The sequence below is a fragment of the Lathyrus oleraceus genome, chromosome 3 (genome assembly GCF_024323335.1).
Source record: "Lathyrus oleraceus cultivar Zhongwan6 chromosome 3, CAAS_Psat_ZW6_1.0, whole genome shotgun sequence".
Classification (NCBI taxonomy): Eukaryota; Viridiplantae; Streptophyta; class Magnoliopsida; order Fabales; family Fabaceae; genus Lathyrus; species Lathyrus oleraceus.
Genome location: NC_066581.1, coordinates 495,151,966 through 495,173,500, shown reverse-complemented (window position 1 = coordinate 495,173,500; position 21,535 = coordinate 495,151,966). Strand labels below are relative to the sequence as shown.

At 43.5% G+C, this 21,535-nt stretch overlaps 1 non-coding gene across 1 annotated transcript; it reads right to left on the bottom strand.

Annotated features, from left to right (window-relative positions):
• Positions 1-4,178: 4,178 nt before the first annotated feature.
• On the bottom strand, positions 4,179-4,335 carry LOC127132874 (5.8S ribosomal RNA). The gene has a single exon (XR_007806880.1). It is a non-coding gene; the product is annotated as a 5.8S ribosomal RNA (ribosomal RNA).
• Between the last annotated feature and the right edge of the window lie 17,200 nt (positions 4,336-21,535).

The window sequence follows — 21,535 nt, the reverse complement described above, 5'->3', positions numbered from 1 at the left end:
ATTTGGTCAGGCGTGGGCAATACGCGTATGGGCATAGGCAATACGCGTATGGGCAGAATTGTGTATTTTCTGTGCTGTTGTTGTGCAGTTTTGGTTGTTTAGACTGAGTGTTGTAATTCAGCTGATGTATGACATATTAGGGATCATTTCCCGTGGCTTTGAGTAGTATAGGTATTAGTAGAGTGTACTAATACTGTGGTTGTTGTTTGGCATGATCTGATATGCTTATGTGATAAAATATTGAGGATGTCTGATGATATGCATATTGTTGTGAATGTATATATTATGCATGGCATAGCCTTTGGGGCTGTAGCTAATTCCCATGGTGAGGAATTAGTGAGTGAATCATTATGGATTTGTTGTTGATGTTTGCATGCTAGATGATTAGTGTGCATAGTCTAGCCTTCGGGGCTGTAGCTAATTCCCATGGTGAGGAATTGGTGAGTGAGTCATTAGATCTCAAATGAGTGGGACTAGTGAGCTTAGTAGCCGTATCTGGAGTTGATCGGTGAGCTTGAACTGTATGTTCAAGAATAGTCGGTACCGCATGTGTGGAGTCTCATTGCATAATGAATGTATGGCATATAATATGAATGGATGTATTCCAGTATTATATGTGTGTTATGTGTTGTGTTGTTGATGTTGAGTGTGGTTGAGATTATACATATGCTATATGTTACTGTTGAATATGATGTTGGAACGGATATTGCCGTTGCTGAGTGCGTAGTCTGATTAGGGTGAATTGATGTGTTAATTACTTAGCATTACATGTTGTTCTATAATGCTTATTATATTGATTGAGGAACTCACCCTTACATCTATTTTTCAGGTAACGAGCAATGAGTTGAGTAGAAGCTAGTGCTATGGAGTCTAGTGTCGTCCTTAGTGGGTCATGCTCTGGTAGATGTAACATCGGGAGGGGATGTTTGAATATGTTTTAATACAGTTGTTGATCAACTTTACATGTAATGTAGTACATGCTTTGAATGTCGATGTTTTGTATCCGCTGCGAATTATGCAAAAGAGTCTTATTTTGATTAAATAAATGAGCATGACAGGATATTTTGATAAATGTTGTGAAATGATTGTGTGACACCCTTCGGGGCATAATTACTCTGATTGATATGTTATTATTTTAATTAAATATTTTGGGGTATTTAGAAGGGTGTTACAATGGTTGCCTGAATTGGGACATTGAATCATTTTGGAAACGAATCAACAGTTCATGTGGTGTACTAAAGTCAAATAATGGTTGGATGTTGTGGCGATGGGATGTTCGGGTGTTCATTAGTGGGGGGCTACGATGGCATGACGTTGAATCGTATGAATCATCTGGGCTATAAACTGTTGTGGTGGCTACGTGTGGGTGTTAGTGGTTAGGGTTTGATTCCTGATTTTGAGTTTGGATGTGTGGCATGAATTGGTTGCGAGGTTGGGTGTTTAGTGGTGATGTGTATATGGTAGGGTGATGGTGTGAGGTTGGTCGTTGGATTTGGATGGGTTAACATTGTTCTTAGGCTGGAATTTGTTGTTGGGTGTTTGATGACGAATCTCGTTGGCGTAGATCAATCAAATACCTTGGCTCAGACATAAACGGTGGCGTTGTAATCGACCTAAACCATGTCATATAATGTTGGGTTGGTCTAGTACCATGTATGATTGGTTTGTTTAAGATGTGTTATCGTTGATTCCCCCAATGACGTCGCATCTCTTTTATGAAGTCTCTCCAATCAGAATAATCTCATTGACCATCAACTTTTTGTTGATACCAATCTCACAAACACGTTGGAGGTTCTGGAATTTGTTGTTGCATGTTGAACTACAGTTTTACACGGTCACATGACAATAAATCTTGTGGAATCAGTGAACTATGTCTTCAAAAGCATTCGAGACCTATTTATAACTGCTTTTGTGCAAGCAACCTATTTCAGGCTAGGGATGTTGTTTGAGATCAGACGTTCCAAATGGAGTTCAGTGTTACAATCTGGACAGTTGTCCAGTGATGCTCCAATGAAATTCATTAAAGAGGAAGTTGCCAAAGCTAACACACATGTGGTCACGGTGTTTGGCCGTACTAAAGGTTGGTACAGTGTTGTTAAATCAATGGATCACAGTTAAGGCTTGCCTGGAGGACACTATCGAGTGGAACTAGATAGAGGTTGGTGCAACTGCAGGAAGTTCCAAGCCTTTCGTATGCCCTACTCCCATGTCATAACAGCATGTTCAAAGGTTCGACAGGATCCTTCCAACTTACTATCCGACGTGTACAAAGTCATAAACCTTTGCATTATTTATAAAATTAGCTTTTCGGTGGTAGCAAAAGAGGATTACTGGTCTACATATCAAGGGGACATTCTCTGGCACAATGAAATAATACGAAGAAAGAAAAAGGATCGCCCAAACAGCGCCTGTATTCGAACCTAAATGGATACAATGAACAAAATGGTTAGATTATGTAGTTCATGTCGTCAGCCCCGTCATAATCGTAATAACTATCTCAGTGTTGGAATAAGCACAACAAGATGATTTTAATTGTAACTCATTTGCTTTATATTGAAAATAACATTCATTTCATATGATAACTTTGTGGGGAAATACCATTACAAACAAATACAACACATAAACAACAACACAAGAAACTACAATAAATAAAATATCATAACAAATAAATACAACACATAAACAACATAGCCATACGATTACAACCATCAAAACAATTTTGTGAGGAGTATACATCATCATGTGAATGTCTCTGTAGGTTAGCGCGCAGTTAGGCACCGCAACCCAGCTTCCGGTTCATCCCGCATCGCTAGTTCTGCTTACCAAAAATGGCCCACTTGGAGCTCTCGATTCCATGGCATGGCTCAACAGAGCAGTCACGCCGTCCTACCTATTTAAAGTTTGAGAATAGGTTGAGGGCGTTGCGCCCTCGATGCCTCTAATCATTGGCTTTACCCGATAGAACTCGCCCTCGGGCTCCAACTATCCTGAGGGAAACTTCGGAGGGATCAAGCTACTAGACGGTTCGATTAGTCTTTCACCCCTATACCCAAGTCAAACGAACGATTTGCACGTCAGTATCGTTGCGGGCCTCCACCAGAGTTTCCTATGGCTTCACCCCGCTCAGGCATAATTCACCATCTTTCGGGTCCCGACAGGTATGCTCTCACTCGAACCCTTCACAAAAGATCAGAGTCGGTCGGTGGTGTAACCCACAAGAGGATCCCACCAATTAGCTTCCTTGCACCTTACGGGTTTACTCGTCCGTTGACTCGCACACATGTCAGACTCCTTGGTCCGTGTTTCAAGACGGGTCGAGTGGGGAGCCCACTGGCCGACGCCAAGAGCACGTAAGTGCCGAAGCACGCTGAATCAGCGCGCGCTGCCGTCCACAATCGTGATGATGACGTCTCCGCGAGCATTTCAACAATTCAGGCTTGGGCCACCATCACAATCCACGTCGGCCAATGTCTCGAGTCGATTGGAGGACTGACACAAACCATTCCACATCCGACCAAAACACATCGCTGGCCCTCATCCGCTTCCCTCCCGACAATTTCAAGCACTATTTGACTCTCTTTCCAAAGTCCTTTTCATCTTTCCCTCGCAGAACTTGTTCGCTATCGGTCTCTCGCCAATATTTAGCCTTAGATAGAATTTACCGCCCGATTGAGGATGCATTCTCAAACAACCTGACTCGCCGACATCGCCTCGTGGTGCGACAGGGTCCGAGAACAACGGGGCTCTCACCCTCTCTGGCGCCCCCTTCCAAGGGACTTGGGCCCCGTCCGCCGCTGAGGACGCTTCTCCAAACTATAATTCAAACGCCGAGGGCGATCGATTCTCATGGTGGGCTTATCCCGATTCGCTCGCCGTTACTAAGGGAATCCTTGTTAGTTTCTTTTCCTCCGCTTATTGATATGCTTAAATTCAGCGGGTAGCCCCGCCTGACCTGAGGTCTCATCATGAGCGTTTAGAAACGCAAATGGGTAAAAGAGCCCAAATTCAATAGAGCAACACATGATTGGTCTCGTGGGTCACACAACCACCATTTATCATGGCACACCCTACCAAGGTCTCAATTTTCAACCAACCATGAGACGAAAGAGCTCATGGGAGGCCAACATCCACCCTGCACAATACTTATCAAAAGGAAAATTGCAGGAGGCTTTAATATGTGACACCCAGGCAGACGTGCCCTAAACCTAATGGCATCGGGCGCAACTTGCATTCAAAGACTCGATGGGTTTACAGGATTCTGCAATTCACACCAAGTATCGCATTTTGCTAGGTTCTTCATTGATGCAAGAGCCTAGATATCCGTTGCCGAGAGTCATTTTATATTAATGTGTCAAAATACAACCCGCATGGGAACCATCCCCGGTGCCATGCAGATGCACTCAGTGCAAATTTAAATTTCCTTGACGCATTCAGCATCGGGGTTTAAGTTTTGGCACAAAGGAGAACACACTTCGTCATTCCCCTCAGATACCAATGGCAAGTTGGGGTGTGGAACGCCTCAAGCCCACCGTATGTGTTCAAACTAATTCACGTGTTGGACTGTATATAAGGCATCGACAATAATCCTTCCGCAGGTTCACCTACGATATCCTTGTTACGACTTCTCCTTCCTATAAATGATAAGGTTCAGTGGACTTCTCACAACGTCGCGGACAGCGAACCGCCCACATCGCCGCAATTCGAACACTTCACCAGACCATTCAATCGGTAGGAGCGACGAGAGGTGTGTACAAAGGGCAGGGATGTAGTCAACGCGAGCTGATGACTCGCGCTTACTAGGAATTCCTCGTTGAAGACTAGCAATTGCAATGATCTATCCCCATCACGATGAAATTTCAAAGATTACCCGGGCCTGTCGGCCAAGACTACAGACTCGTTGAATACATCAGTGTAGCGCACATGCGGCCCAGAACATCTAAGGGCATAACATATTTGTTATTGTCTCAAACTTCCGTGGCCTAAGCAGCCATAGTCCCTCTAAGAAGCTGGTCGCGGAGGGTTACTTCCACATAGCTATTTAGCAGGCTGAGGTCTCGTTTGTTAACGAAATTAACCAGACAAATCGCTCTACCAACTAAAAATGACCATGCACCACCACCCATAGAATCAAGAAAGAGCTCTTAGTCTGTCAATCCTTACTATGTCTGGACCTGATAAGTTTCCCTGTGTTGAGTCAAATTAATCCGCAGGCTCCACTCCTGGTGGTACCCTTCCGTCAATTCCTTTAAGTTTCAGCCTTGTGACCATACTCCCCCCGGAACCCAAAGACTTTGATTTCTCATAAGGTGTCAGTGGAGTCCTAAAAGCAACATTCGTTGATCCCTGGTCGGCATCGTATATGGTTGAGACTAGGACAGTATCTGATCGTCTTCGAGCCTCAAACTTTCGTTCTTGATTAATGAAACATCCTTGGAAAATGCTTTCACAGTTGTTCGTCTTTCATAAATCCAAGAATTTCACCTCTGACTATGAAATACGAATGCCCCCGACTGTCCCTGTTAATCATTACTCCGATCCCGAAGGCCAACACAATAGGATTAGAATCCTGTGGTGTTATCCCATGCTAATGTATCCAGAGCGTAGGCTTGCTTTAAGCACTCTAATTTCTTTTAAGTAACGACTCCAGAGGCACGGCCCGACCAATTAAGGCCAGGAGCGCATCTCCAGTAGAAGGTGTCGCATCGCGCGAAAAACCGGCGGGAAAAGAAAGAAACAACAGAGCCGCCACCGTGCGTTATTTATCCCAAAAGAGGGAAAGGAAACGCTCAGAGTAAACCTGGAAAGAACATGGTCTCGCGACCAAAGAGTATGGGTTCGGGAGTCGGTTATGCGAAGGGAAGGTATTAGCACCCCTACGCATCCGTAGTACTCTACGGGATCCACGCACACTAGAAAGGAAATTGGTTGCTAAACACTGCTCAAATATTCACACACACTGGCTGAAAGAAACAAAAGAGACTGACTGAAACTGACTCGGCAGGATATCGCATCCTGGGCCTACTTAGTCTATCAGGCATAGACATCAGAGTCGAAGTAGTTCGGACTGGGGAAACGACACATGCTCGCTAGGATATCGCATCCTATGCATACGTATCTTCTCGGACGAGAGAAGAATCAGAGCATTCGTAGCTCGGCTGACACGCACACAAACAAACACAGGCAAAGGCAAACGTGGGCCCGACTGCCAATCACTGGACTTACATCAGCATCCAAACCAAAACGCACGCACACTGGAACCCAAATGCCACTCGATGGACTTACATCGGCTTCCAAGCACACAACAACACAACAAGTTAATAGGGAGTCGGGGACTCGAGCCTATAACTGTCAAGCACACACACAAACGAACAGACAACAGATTGCTAAGGAGTCAGGCACTCGAGCCTAGCAAAGGTCAGACAACACACACAAAAAAAGAAAAGGGCGCCCGGAGAGATCAGCTCAATCTCCTGCCTACATACTTCATCTGGTATGAAGATCAGGGCGATGTAGTTCCCCTACGCAGGGAAAAAGGACTAGCCTAACCAGATAACAGAGGGAGACACAACACTAGGGAGACTACGACTCGAGCCTAGATGTTGTCATGCAAGATCGTCCCTAAGTTAAGGTTTCTAGCTAAATGGCGCAAGGGCCAACCTATCCTAAGCATGGCTCACACAGGAAGCAAGCCACACACACTTAACTTGCACAGGAAGCAAGCCAAGCAAAACCTAACTTGCACAGGAAGCAAGTCTAAACTAATCCTAACTTGCACAGGAAGCAAGTCAAACAATCCTATCTTGCACAGGAAGCAAGTCAAACAATCCTATCTTGCACAGGAAGCAAGTCAAACAATCCTACAAGCACAGATAGCACACGCTATACACAAACAAATGGCTCAAACAAGGGTTAGGTTTTAGTCAAGGGGTCATATCAACCTCGACAAACAAACCTCTGGAACTGGGTGAATGTTGCTCTTAACCTTGCCATTGAGGGGCTAAGGTGAAGCAGATGAAAGGATGAAGTGAGGATGAGACCTCACAGCTCTTATCCCTGGCCTGGGAGAGCTCAAGACAAGAATGTGTGGGTTCAGAAAGTGGGAACCCTTCTACACATTAAAACTGACTCAACTGTACAGTTGTACAAGATCTTAGGTTTGTATCTGCAATGCATCAACACAGTGGTGTGAGCAAAGCAGATGACACACTGAATAGTGGGGGATAGATTGCATATCCCTACCTTCCACCAATTGCCTCTTCACTTAGGAGGACTTTGACTCTATGCAAGGACAAAAGTAAACATCCACAAACATTGCCTCTTAAGGAGGACTTCAGACAGTTGCCTGGCCAAGTAACAGGCCAGGTCTTCCAGACTACATGAAGTAAAAGAGACATACCTCAATGCAAATTGCTTATAGAAGCAAAGCAAAACAAAAAGTTCACAAGGAACTAAGCAACTAAAGCACCTGAAACAGTCAAGCAGATGTTAGTATACAACTTCAAACAAAACAGACAGAAACAGACACCAACAGTTAATTGGAGGCACATGGATGTGCAAGGCACAAGGCTTAAGGCATGTGAGCCAAGCCACCTACAATACAAACAAGTTAGACAATGATTCTTAAGCAAGCTCAATCAAAAGAATTGGTCTCAATGGCCATTTGATGGTCAACCTGAAAACACAAGCTCGAAGGTGAGTAACAGGACCGCTAGGGCAAGCCTAGGGTCAAAAGTGAATGAGAAAGCCAAAACAGCAAAGGATATCCAATCAAAATCAAGTTTAAACATTCAAGAAACACAACCAATTGGATTCACACTCATATCAATCATCATCATCATTTCATGAACCATTTAGGTCAAAACATGGCAAACAGAAGCTCATAGAAGTCAACAGCAAGACTTAACTCAAAAGCAATCCAAACATTTTCCAAAAATCACCAAATAAATCATGATCAAACCTAACACATAGCATGGTAAGCATGTCAAATTTCATCCCATTTGGACAAGTGGAAGGCAGTCAATGAAAATCAGAAAGTCAAAGCAATTTTGAACATGCTCAAAGAAGTCAACCAAACATGCATCAACTTAGAAAAATCATAAATCAGAAATGGTGTATGATAAATGAATGGGACTAAAGCCATGGCAAAGATGAGGATGTCTAGTTATCTCATGCAAAATTTCATGTCCATCTAATAAAGTATGAGAATTTCACAAATGAAATGGGAGCATGTGTCACACAAAGTCAACATTTGACTAGGCAGGGAAGAAAAATCTCAAACAAATGGAAAATGACACAAATAATTCCAAGAAAATTCACATGTAAACTAGACATATAAGAGTAGGTTCATGCAAAGAATCAGATCCATTGGAAGTCAAGAAGCATGGTAATGAAAATCCTGAAGTTGGACATCAATGGTGTGACACAAATTGTCACACCCTAATTCAAAAAATCATATCTCACAAACCAGCAATGATAAATTCACAAACTCTACACCAAAATCACCATGAGTGTGTCTAGTTTAAGCACAAAAAATTTGGGAGCCATTGGATAAAGTATCATCATTTCACAATTGATTTGGCAAGGTGTACAAAATTTGGTCACATGTCACAAACCCTAGCACCATTTAAAAACCACTCATCCAAAAATTCTGGAAAAATAATGATAAAAAAGTAGAGATCATGATGAACATAACACAAAAAATCCCATTGAATTTGGATCAAAAATGAGCAAGTTATGAATTTTGGAAGATGGGATATCAAAATGAAGAAATAAAATGGAAATAATATTGAAAGAATGGCATTTTTGTAATTCCCTGATTCACTTAACCAAACACAGTCGTTTTGGGCTTTAAAGGAAATGTTTTGATTGGATGAGGGAGTTTAAGCCAGGCAGCACAAAAATGGGGAGAAATCTGGGAAATTCAAAGCTAGGGTTTGATGAACAGTGTAATCTCATCACCTTCAAACACGATTTTTTTCCAGAAATTGAAATTGGATATATGAGAATGACCATCAAGCAATGACAAACATGAATCTAACAACCATTTTCATTGAAACCTCGTGTGTATCATGAATCGAGCACAAACACATTTCCACACTAAACTTGTTTTCAAAATAGCTTCATGAACACACAACCAATTCAAAAAATAAACACATCATGATAACCAGCATAGAAAGACCTTTTGAAAGCATGTAGCAATTTGACAAAAGAGGAGGGTCGAATCCATACCTATTTTGAAGGGCAATTGTGTTCTTGGAGTTGTTTGATGTTACAGAAGTGCAACAGTTGCACCTTAGGGTCCCAGATGATGAATGATGAAGTTGGTTTTGGCTTGTGTAGATTGAAATGATCTCAAGCAACTTCTGTCATGGAGTGAGTTTTTGTGTTTTTCCTCTTGACCAAGTGGCTGCTAGCAGTGTTTGGTTTGGTGGATGGATGGTCAAAGCAGGTATAGGTTCTTGGTGCCTTTTGGAGTTTGATAGGTATCTTTGATAAATGCTAAAGTGAGGTTTTGGTTGGAGAGTGATTTTCTGTTGCAAAGTGTTTGACTGTGGCTGCAGCTGGTTTCATGACAGGAAAATGATGGAAATGTTGTGTCAATGCAGGGCCAGGCTAGTTTGCTTTTGCGTTTGGACTGAGAGTTGGAAATGGCCAAAGATGAACTTTTGAGAGAGAGGGTGCTGTATGCAGTGTGGTTAGTGGGTTTCATGTGATAGAGAACATTATGAAAAGCCTGTTGTTTAGAAGTTTCTTGGTGGTTTTGAATTTTGACAGCTTTTCAATCTTTTCAAAATGCCAAAAAATCAGTCTTTTGCTAGTAAAAATGGTTGGTCTACTGTTGGTTTACCATGGCAGGGAATGAGGTTCTTGACTGGTTTTTCTTGGCAAGATGCAAGTGAGGTGTGTTTGGAGGTGAAGTCAAGCAAGGTTTGAAAAAGCAATGCAGTTTGGTTCCTTGTGAGTTTTAACAGTGAGGTCAGTTTTGAATGAATGAGGTTGCACAATCAATTTGCCTTGGCCCAAAAAAAAAGGTTGGTGATGCTATTATGTTGGCTGCAATGTTGAGCTTTCTTTGACAGCAACATGGTGAGGAACATGTGGTTTGATGATGGCTTCATGGTTTTTTGCATTTTTGACAGAAAAATGGGAATGCCAAAACAGTAAGGTGGTTTTTGAGTTCTTTTGTGTTGGCTAGCAGGATTCTCTAGCACAAAATGCAAGGCTCAGGTTTTTTTTTACTGTCAGCTTTTGACAGTTTTTTTCTTTGTAAATGCAAGTGAGGTCTTTTGATGTGAAGTCAAGCAAGGTTCCCTTGCTGTTGGATGCTTGGCTGCAGCAGTTCTCATGTGACAGTACAAATTGGCATGGAGGTATGGTGAAAACAGTTGCTAAGGGTTTTTTCTTTGCAGGATGTCGTGACAGAGAGTTTGAAATGCCAAGAAAATAGCAAGGTGAGGTTGGAAAATCAGTGAAAGTGTTTGGTCTGCTACTTGTTCATCATGGTTTGACAGGAAAATTTTCACAGTGCCAAAGCAAGTACAGTCCAAGGCAAGGTATGGTTCTCTTGACAGCAAAATAGGAATGCAAGTAAGAGATTCAGCATGAGTGAATTGGTATGCTATTGGTTATGTGGCTGTGTTATGTGTGTGTCCAAAACAGAAAATGATGGCCAAAATTCTGCTATGTGAGAGTGGTACAAGTATGGTTCATCAATTGGATTTGTTGTAAACATGTCCTTTTGCCAATGTTCAAGTAAACTAGTAAGGCCATATGTACTTGTTGGTTATTTGGCTGTATAATGAGGCTCACCATGACAGAAAAATTGCTGCATAATGCTGCTAGTACAAGGCATGGTTGTGGAAGCATGGACAAGTATGGTGAATTTGTACCTTTCTTACAATTCAAGCAACCAAGCAATGGCTTCATGTACTGCATATTTTGACTTTGCAAACACATTCTAAATGACATTTCTGAGCTTTCCCAATTAGCCAAATGGTAGAAAAAGGTTTATATCAAAAAGTCAACTTTTGGTCAAACTTGCATTTAAATGAAATAGGTCAAAATATGCCATTTTGATTGGTGAAGTTTTGGCTCATGAAATTTATATTTTTGGAAAGAGGGGATCAAATGTGACTTGTAGGAAAAAACCCCACCAAAATTGGCCAAACGGTTTGAGAGATATGGCCCTTTGAAGTTCAAGATTTTCTGAAATCGATTCGATCATAACTTGCCAACCACACATGGGAATTGAGAGTTCTAGGACTTTTTGGAAATGGGAGAACAAGATCTTCAACTTTCATGTTGGGCAAAAATTCATTTGAGGCTTGTATCAAAATGTAAGTTTGAGGATCAAGACTTTCCATTTCTGGTAAGTTTCAGTTACAGGCCTAGTTTCCGTTTTGGGAAATTTTTGATCTGGCTTCAAATTCTTCCATGATGGTGTTTGGCATGATGTATGATGACTATTTGGACATGAATGAACTCTCACAAACCAATTCCAATCATCCAATCACTAATTAAATGGACAGTTGACCAACAGTTGACTTTTAGGGTTTCTGACTGATTATGCATTGACTGATGACTTCCAAACCCTAATTCCTTGAGAATTTGACTTCAAATGATGTCCCAAGCTGTATGAACTCTTGATTATTGACCATGGTGCCCAAATTCCACAAGAATGACCACCATCCACTGCCTTGACTGACAGTTGACTTTCTTTGACTTTTGACTGTCTGTGCATGAACTGATGACCTTTGAGCCTTCAACCCTTGCCTTGAACACTTCAAATGGACCACCAAGTCATGTGAACTTGTTGCACACAACCTAGGGCATTGGTTCCTTGAGAAACACCTTTGCTTGATTGACTGACTGATCTCCTGATCAGTTTGACCTAATTTCTTGATTGGCTTGCACTTGAGGCAAAAGAGGCAATGCAATGCTATGCAATGGATCATGATATGCTATGACCTAATATGAAATTGTATGTATAATGATAGGTGCAAATTTGAGGTGCTACAGCTGCCCCTATTCAATCAGCTGGGAACCCGAATGGATGAGAGCAACGGCTGTCAGACTTTCAGGGTAAACAGGGATTGAATACCAAAGAACCGTAGAATTTGCACAGTACTGGATATGATACAAAAGAACCACGTCATTTACCGATGACAAACTGCGTGACAGCTTCAGAAAAAGCAAAACCATTTACCGATGGTTGGAGAACTGGAAACTTGATATTTACCGATATCAACTTCAGCACGACCATTTACCGATGGCGGCTGGGGATTTTGATTTTATCAACAAGGAAACAAAGCAATGACCAGACATTTACAGATGACTGGGATGAGACTCGACGTTTACCGACATCGAAAGATGATGTTTACCGACATCAAAAGAATGACCAGACATTTACCGATGACTGGGGATAGACTCGATGTTTACCGACATCGAAAGATGATGTTTACCGACATCAAAAAGAATGACCAGACATTTACCGATGACTGGGGATAGACTCGACGTTTACCGACATCGAAAGATGATGTTTACCGACATCAAAAAATGACCAGACATTTACCGATGACTGGGGAAATACTCGATGTTTACAGACACCGAAACAATGGTGTTTACCGACACCAAAAATGATGACCAGACATTTACCGATGACTGGGGAAATACTCGATGTTTACAGACACCGAAACAATGGTGTTTACCGACACCAAGAATGATGACCAGACATTTACTGATGACTGGAGAGAAGACTCGATGTTTACGGACACCGAAACAATGGTGTTTACCGACACCAAACAAAAAAACACACGCGGGTGTTGATATGACACTTACTGGTATCACAAGAACGACAGCTTTGATATGTCCAAGCAAGGCTGACCACCTGCTGGGGGTTTCTCTGAGGAGAAACAAACTTTCTGTCACCATCGGGCGAGGAAATAAACCTCTGTCACCATCGGGTGAGGAAATAAACCTCTGTGGGGAATAAACAATTCTGAATGCTGTCAAGAGCAACTGTAGCAGTCTTGCTGTGCTGATGTTGAATGAAATGATCCGCCTCTACCGGGGATACGGTCTGGTGAAGTTAACACATGAATGCATATGTTTGAATTTTTCTATGGCGTAATGCTCCATATTGAATGGGAATGCTACGCAATTTTTGAGGATGCAATGATTACTACATGTAAAATGCAAATGAACCCTAGCTAGGGAGTCGAAATGATCAGATACTCTGACTCTGTGGGAAGACTCCTCTTGGAGAAATATTCTGCGGGGAACTCTGCTTGAGGAATGGCGAAGCGACTTCACACTCATGTTGAAGAAAAGCACTGCTGCTGGGAAAAGGTAAACTCCGCTGGGGATATCCTTCAGTCCACAGGTAGGATAAATGCAGGAGATAAATTTCAATGAACCTGCCTCACTTGGGGAGGAAATGGCAAATACAGGCCTGCTGGGGATAGGCAATCCTTAGATCTGTTGGGGGATAGAAGACACTATCCACAGACGTCTCTGCAGGGGAACATAGCTCTGATAGCTTCCAAACTTGCTTGGGGAAAATATTTGCTGAGGAAACGTCCTTACAAATGTCAACTTGAAAAACAGCATAACAAACTGCCCCCAGGGGATACATGGACAAGATACGCTCAAGTGTCCTCAACATTCAAAATGATTTTCAAATGTTTTATCTTTCTGCACGTTATTGTGTAGCCTTCATGTTCTTATATGCAATGCTTATCAAAAATTCGGACATTTTTGCAAACAAAACAGTAAAAATAAAAACAGAAGAGCTATTTATCTGAATAACGACTTTTATTGATTGAAAATGTGCCTGAAGAGGCAAATACAATGGGAAGCAATTCCTAGAAAGAGGTAATTGCGCACAAAAGGAAAAATCTATCCTAATGGCAATGTGAACACGGCATCCACTATTTCCCAATTCTGTTATAACTCATAGATCATCAGTTTTACTCCCAACTCCTTGCTTTCTGAGAAGAATGGCTGGACGGATCACATCTTTCGAGATGGCAGACGACAAAGCTTGATGAAGTACAGATAACTCAGACTGTAGTCTTCGCTTTAATCCCTAATTTTTGCCTGGATCGCCCTTTCGGGTGTTCAATCCACCGGGATACCCATTTTTGCCTAAGCCGCCCTTGCGGGTTTTCGACTTACCGGGTGTACACATTTTTTCATTTTATCCCTAATTTTTGCCCGAACCTTTTTCTGTTTTTTGGTTCGTCGGGATGCCCATTTTTTGCCTGGACTCTTTTTTTCTTTGTCCAGCGGGTCAATTTATGCGAAGTATTTTTTGACTACATCTGAGTTAACAGGAGACGGAAAATCTTCACCATCCATAGTTGTAAGCATCAAGGCTCCACCGGAAAAGACCTTCTTTACAACATACGGACCTTCATAATTAGGAGTCCACTTGCCCCTGTTATCTGTACCGGGAGGGAGGATCCTCTTCAAAACTAGATCACCGATCTGATAGCTTCGAGGACGCACTTTCTGATCAAAGGCTCGCTTCATCCTTCTCTGATACAACTGTCCATGACATACAGCTGCTAGCCGTCTCTCTTCAATAAGGCTCAACTCGTTAAACCTTGTTCGAATCCACTCGGCTTCGTCTAACTTGACATCCAATAAAACTCTCAGAGAAGGAATCTCCACTTCAACAGGTAGGACAGCTTCCATACCATACACAAGGGAGTAAGGGGTTGCCCCGGTCGACGTACGTACTGAGGTACGGTACCCATGCAAGGCGAAAGGCAGCATCTCGTGCCAATCTTTGTACGTAACGACCATCTTCTGCACAATCTTCTTGATATTCTTGTTCGCCGCTTCTACAGCACCATTCATCTTCGGTCTGTAAGGAGAAGAATTGTGATGTTCAATCTTGAAATCCTTACAAAGCTCTTTCATCATCTTGTTATTGAGATTCGAACCATTGTCAGTGATGATTCTCTCAGGAACTCCATAACGACAGATGATTTCTTTCTTGATGAACCGGGTAACCACTTGTTTGGTAACGTTAGCATAGGAAGCTGCTTCTACCCATTTGGTGAAATAGTCAATCGCAACCAAGATGAAGCGATGTCCATTCGAAGCAGTAGGCTCAATCTTCCCAATCATATCAATGCCCCACATGGCAAACGGCCAAGGCGAATTCATGATATTCAGAGGACTTGGTGGTACGTGCACCTTATCAGCATAGATTTGACACTTATGGCACTTCCGAGCATACTTGAAACAATCGGATTCCATAGTCATCCAGTAATAACCCGCTCTCAACAATTTCTTAGCCATTGCATGTCCGCCGACATGAGTACCGAAGGAACCTTCATGAACTTCCTGCATTAACATGTCCGCTTCGGGTCTGTCCACGCATCTGAGCAAGACCATGTCAAAGTTTCTCTTATACAACACATCATCCTGATTCAAATAAAAGCTTCCAGCTAGCCTTCTAAGGGTTTACTTGTCATTCTTCGACGCACCTTCAGGATACTCCTGAGTCTTGAGGAAGTTCTTGATGTCGTAATACCATGGCTTCTCATCAATCACAACAGACTCGGCTGCAAACACATATGCAGGTCTCTCAAGTCGATTCACCGCAACATGTGGCACATGATTCCACCAATGAACTTTGATCATAGACGACAAAGTAGCCAAGGCATCAGCCATTTGATTCTCATCCCGGGGGACATGATACAACTTCACCTTCTTGAAGAACGTCAGTATCCTTCTGGTATAATCTCTATATGGAATCAGATGCGGCTGATTCGTATTCCAATCTCCATTGACTTGATTGACCACTAGAGCGGAATCTCCAAATATATCAAGAGTTTTGATCCTCAGATCAATGGCTTCTTCTATCCCCATGATACAAGCCTCATACTCAGCTTCGTTGTTGGTGACATCGAACGTCAATCTGGCAGAAAAAGGTATATGAGCACCTTTAGGATTGATCAATACTGCCCCAACACCGTTACCGTTCATATTCACAGCCCCATCAAACATCAGTGTCCATTTGTCATCCGGGTCCGGTCCTTCCTCGACAAGAGGCTCTTCGCAATCTTTCATCTTCAGATACATGATGTCTTCATCAGGGAATTCAAACATCATAGGCTGATAATCTTCGATCGGTTGCTCGGCGAGGTAGTCTGACAGAATACTACCTTTGATGGCCTTCTGTGACGTGTACTGGATATCATACTCAGTTAAGATCATCTGCCAACGGGCAACACGTCCGGTGAGAGCTGGCTTCTCAAAGATGTACTTCACTGGATCCATCTTAGAAATCAATAAGGTAGTATCGTTCAGCATATACTGTCTCAGTCGGCGAGCAGCCCAGGCCAAAGCACAGCAAGTTTTCTCGAGCAGTGAATATCTTGTTTCACAGTCGGTAAACTTTTTGCTAAGGTAGTATATGGCATGCTCTTTTCGACCAGACTCGTCATGCTGTCCCAATACACACCCCATCGAGTTCTCAGTCACTGACAGGTACATTATCAGAGGTCTCCCTGGAACTGGAGGTATAAGGATTGGAGGTTTCTGTAGGTACTCCTTGATTTTGTCAAAAGCTTTCTGACAGTCATCGTTCCACTTGATCGCTTGATTCTTTCTGAGCAGTTTGAAAATTGGTTCACATGTGGCAGTTAGATGAGATATGAACCTTGCAATGTAGTTCAATCTCCCTAAAAACCCACAGACTTGTTTCTCCGTTTTCGGTTCAGGCATCTCTTGAATAGCTTTGACTTTTGCTGGATCTACCTCAATCCCTTTCTCACTGACAATGAAGCCTAAGAGCTTCCCTGATCTCACTCCAAACGTACACTTGTTCGGATTCAACCTCAGCTTGAACTTCCTCAACCGGTCAAACAACTTCTGCAAATTAACCAGGTGCTCCTCTTCTGTCTGCGACTTCGCAATCATATCATCCACGTACACTTCGATTTCTTTGTGCATCATGTCATGAAAGAGAGTCGTCATTGCCCTCTGATAGGTAGCACCAGCATTCTTCAGCCCAAATGGCATCACTTTGTAGCAGAACGTGCCCCAAGGTGTAATGAATGTCGTCTTTTCCATGTCCTCTGGCGCCATCTTGATCTGATTATATCCGGAGAAACCATCCATGAAAGAGAATACTGAAGATTGAGCCGTATTATCAACCAATACATCAATGTGAGGTAATGGGAAATCATCTTTCGGACTCGCCCTATTCAAATCCCGGTAATCGACACACATTCTGACTTTACCATCCTTCTTCGGCACAGGAACGATGTTGGCCACCCACGGCGGATAACTTGTAACAGCCAAAAAACCTGCATCCCACTGCTTCTGAACCTCTTCCTTGATCTTAGTTGCCATGTCAGGACTCGTTCTACGAAGCTTCTGCTTGACCGAAGGACATCCTTCCCTAAGAGGTAATCGATGCATCACAATGTCTGTATCTAAACCAGGCATATCTTGGTACGACCAGGCGAACACTTCCACATATTCTCTCAGCATCTCAATCAGCCTCCTCTTGACAAAGTCCTCTAAAGCAGCCCCAATCTTGATTTCTTTTTTGGCGTCCTCAGTACCCAAATTAATAGTTTCCAACTCCTCCTGATGAGGTTGGATGACCCTTTCCTCCTGCTTCAGTAATCTGGCCAATTCTGCAGGGAGTTCACAGTCTTCCTCACTCTCCTCTTCAGCTTGGTAGATGGGATTGTCGAAATCATACTGAGCCATAACAGAACTGTTCATAGTGAATGCCATAAGATTGCTTCTGCATGTTTGATGCTTTGTTTTAGAAACAGAGTTCAATAAAGTCACAAAAACAAAAAACATTGCCATTTTTATTGTTTTGAAAAAAAGTGAAAACAGAAAACATAGAAAAACAGGGATCACAAAATTTGTTCAAAAAATGTCCTTCATTAATGATAATCATTCAAACATGATGAGGCCCTACAAAAATGAATCACTACGCCTTGGGCAGAACGTAGGATTTTCATGCAAAATGACAAAACAACAGAAAATTACTCTGTCAGAAGAGTAACTTGAACCACTTCTTCAGCCGTCCAGTTGTTGATAGACCCCCCTGGTGCACACGGGCGAACCCAGTTGTCCAAATCATAATCACTGTCACAGTCTTCACTACCGGTCGCAGAGACGTCGCCATGATTCATCAGCCCAGCGCTGGTAAAGGTACTCGGACCCGCTTGACCATTCTGCTCTGCTCGGAGAGGCTCATAACCAACGCCAAATTTGTCTTCTTTAATCGGCAAATCCACCATCTTGCCCCAGCCTTCAACTTTGCCAGAATCAACAACCTCCTTAGCCTGCTCGTAAGAAGTAATTGAAGCACCTGGCTTCCTCTGCTCAGCGTACGCCACTTTCTCAAGAGCCACAGTCTCAAACGCCTGACATAAGGTTTCGTGGATCTCGCCATCCACCTCAACATATTTGAACGAGGATAGATGACTCACCAGAATCTCTTCTTCACCGCACACGGTCACAATCTGACCGTTCCAAACATACTTGAGCTTTTGATGGAGAGTCGACGAGACTGCCCCTGCTGCATGAATCCATGGACGCCCCAACAAGCAACTATAGGCGGGTTGGATGTCCATAACATAGAAGATGATATCAAAAACCTCAGGACCTATCTTCACAGGCAAGGTAACTTCCCCACACACAGAACGTTTGGATCCGTCAAAAGCACGAACGATCAGGTCACTGGGATTAAGCGCGAACCCTTCCGCATCAATCTTCCTCAAAATCTGCTTAGGCAACACATTCAGCGACGACCCGGTGTCTACCAATACGTGAGACAACACTGCCCCCTTGCACTCCATGGTGATGTGCAAGGCTTTGTTATGGTTTCGCCCTTCAGGCGGTAAGTCCAGGTTGGTGAAACCTACACCATGTCTGGTGCTCACATTGGCCATCACACCCTCCAGTTGATTGACAGAAATCTCTTGAGGCACGTAAGCCAGATTCAACATCTTCAGCAAGGCGTTACGGTGTGCCTCAGAGCACATCAACAGTGAAAGTATAGAAATCTTGGACGGAGTTTGATTCAACTGGTCTACAATCTTGTAGTCACTCTTCTTGATTATCTTCATAAACTCCTCCACGTCCTTCTCAAATGACCCCTCGGGTGCTTCCTTCTGGATAGGTTCTTCCTCAACCATAGCTTGCTTACCCTTTGCTCTGGCAGAAGCCTCAGCATCATTGTCCCTCAAAGGCTGCGGTGCGAACAGACGACCGCTTCTGGTAAAACCTCCTGGACCCCCTACATTATCCACAGCCGGACCAACAGTTGCAGGAACTCTATTCGGTAAACCAATTGTCACTGGAGTTTGATTCACTGGTCTCGTCTGACTTTCAGCCCTTCTGTAACTGCGGTGAGCATTATCATACTTCCACGGCACGGCTTTACTATTCTCAACAGTCCTTCTTTCAGGCGCAACGGCAGTAGTTGGAACACTGATGGTTACGGGCACGGGAATGGTAACTGGGGTACCATTTGCTGCAGGTGCACTGACGACCCTTTGTCCACGTTCTTCAGACGGTTTAAAGTAAATGGTGATAGTTGACGCTGTTCCACGATCCTTTACAGCCCTACTGAATTGCAAACAACCTTCATCCATCATACCCTGGATACCGGTCCTCAACTGGTCGCAACCATTCTCAGATTCTGCACAGCCTGAACAATCTTCATCACAGCCCGGGTAGACACCCCCATTCAGCAGACGACCCTTCATGACTAGCAGAGAAGTCTGAACATCATCAACATTAACAACCAGATCTTCAGCTTCTTTCCCTTCAATGTTGTTCACTCTATGCCCACCATGCTGAGGCATAGGGTTGTTTACGACGTTAGGCACTGGTGCGAAGTTGATTGCCTTGGCATCGATCAAATCTTGAACCTTGTGCTGGAGAGCTCGACACTTCTCAGTATGGTGGCCTGGTGCCCCAGAATGAAAGTCACATCTAACATTAGCATCATAGCCAGGAGGCAGCACTGTCGGAGTAGCCATCGTACGCAGCTCTACAAACCCTAACCGGAGTAGCTCGGGTAGTAACTCTGCGTAAGACATGGGCAGAGGATCAAATCTTCTATCAGCCTGCAATTTCTGCCTAGGCTGGAAAGGACGTTGCTGTTGTTGTTGTTGTTGCGGTTGTTGAACTCTTGGTTGTTGTTGCTGACGAGGTTGAGGTGCCGGAATGGTTACTGCAGCAGCTTGACGGTATTCAATTCTGTTCTGATCTCTGCGGTGTTGAACAACATTAGTTTCACCCTCTCTTCGACGAGGTGCCCCGACAAACGGCTTCCTAGAAGAAGAGGAACCAGCATCTTGAATCTTCCCAGTTTTGATCAAACTCTCAGTCCTCTCTCCACAAATGACAACATCAGAAAAACTACCGAATGGGCAGCTCCCCATCCGGTCCATAAACACAGCTTGAAGAGTACCGATAAACATATCTGTCAACTCCCTCTCCAGCATAGGGGGTTGAACTCTAGCAGCCAGTTCACGCCACCTCTGAGCATACTCCTTGAAGCTCTCTCCAGATTTCTGACAAAGACTCTGCAGCTGAGTCCGGCTCGGTGCCATGTCCATGTTGTGTTTGTATTGCCTCAAAAAGGCCTCACCCAGATCCCTCCAGCATCGGATCGAATCTCTCTTCAATTCCATGTACCAGTCCAAAGAAGCCCCAGATAGACTATCTTGGAAAAAATACATCCACATCTTTTCATCATCGGTATACGCAGAGATCTTTCGATAATAAGCCTGCACATGGGTGCGAGGGCAAGAAGTACCGTTGTATTTGTCGAAGGACGGTGCTTTGAACTTGTGAGGGATTCTCAAACCTTCAACCAATCCCATATTAGTAACATCAAAACCAAGAGAATTTTGACTTTCCATAGCACGGATCTTCTCAGCAAGAGCCTCAACTTTGCGGTCTCTCTCATTAACCCTTCCCAGAACGTCTTCGTCTTCACTGAGCAGAGAGAACATATCCTCTTGTCTGTCAATAATCGGAACAGGATTACGGGCCGGAGCACGGACTACTCTGGCATTAGCGGCATCTGGAACAATAGGTTGACCGTTGATTCGAATACCCCCCAACTCATCACCTATAGCATAGTTGTTGACGGGTACAGCAGCAGCAATATTGTTATCATTGACTGGGCCTCCCTCTGGCGGAGCATGGTTGATCGGTGGATTTGCAGCCTCTTGTCTCTGAACCATAGCTCGAAGTTCTTCTTGACCTTGTGCAACCCCTTGCATCATATTCATAAACTGGGCCATGCTAGCCTTCATCTCAGCCAACTCTGCTTGAAATTGATCCATACTTCTCTGTTGATTCAGTCTTGTTGAGTAGCGGTGCGGACGTTGATCAGCTATCCTGCCTAAAACAGGAACCAGAGTGAGAAGCCACGACCAAGAACACCTGTTATGCAAAATGATATGAGTATGATGCTAATGATGCGTATGATGCACATGATATGCTCATTTCTCAGGCATTCAAAGAGCCTGAC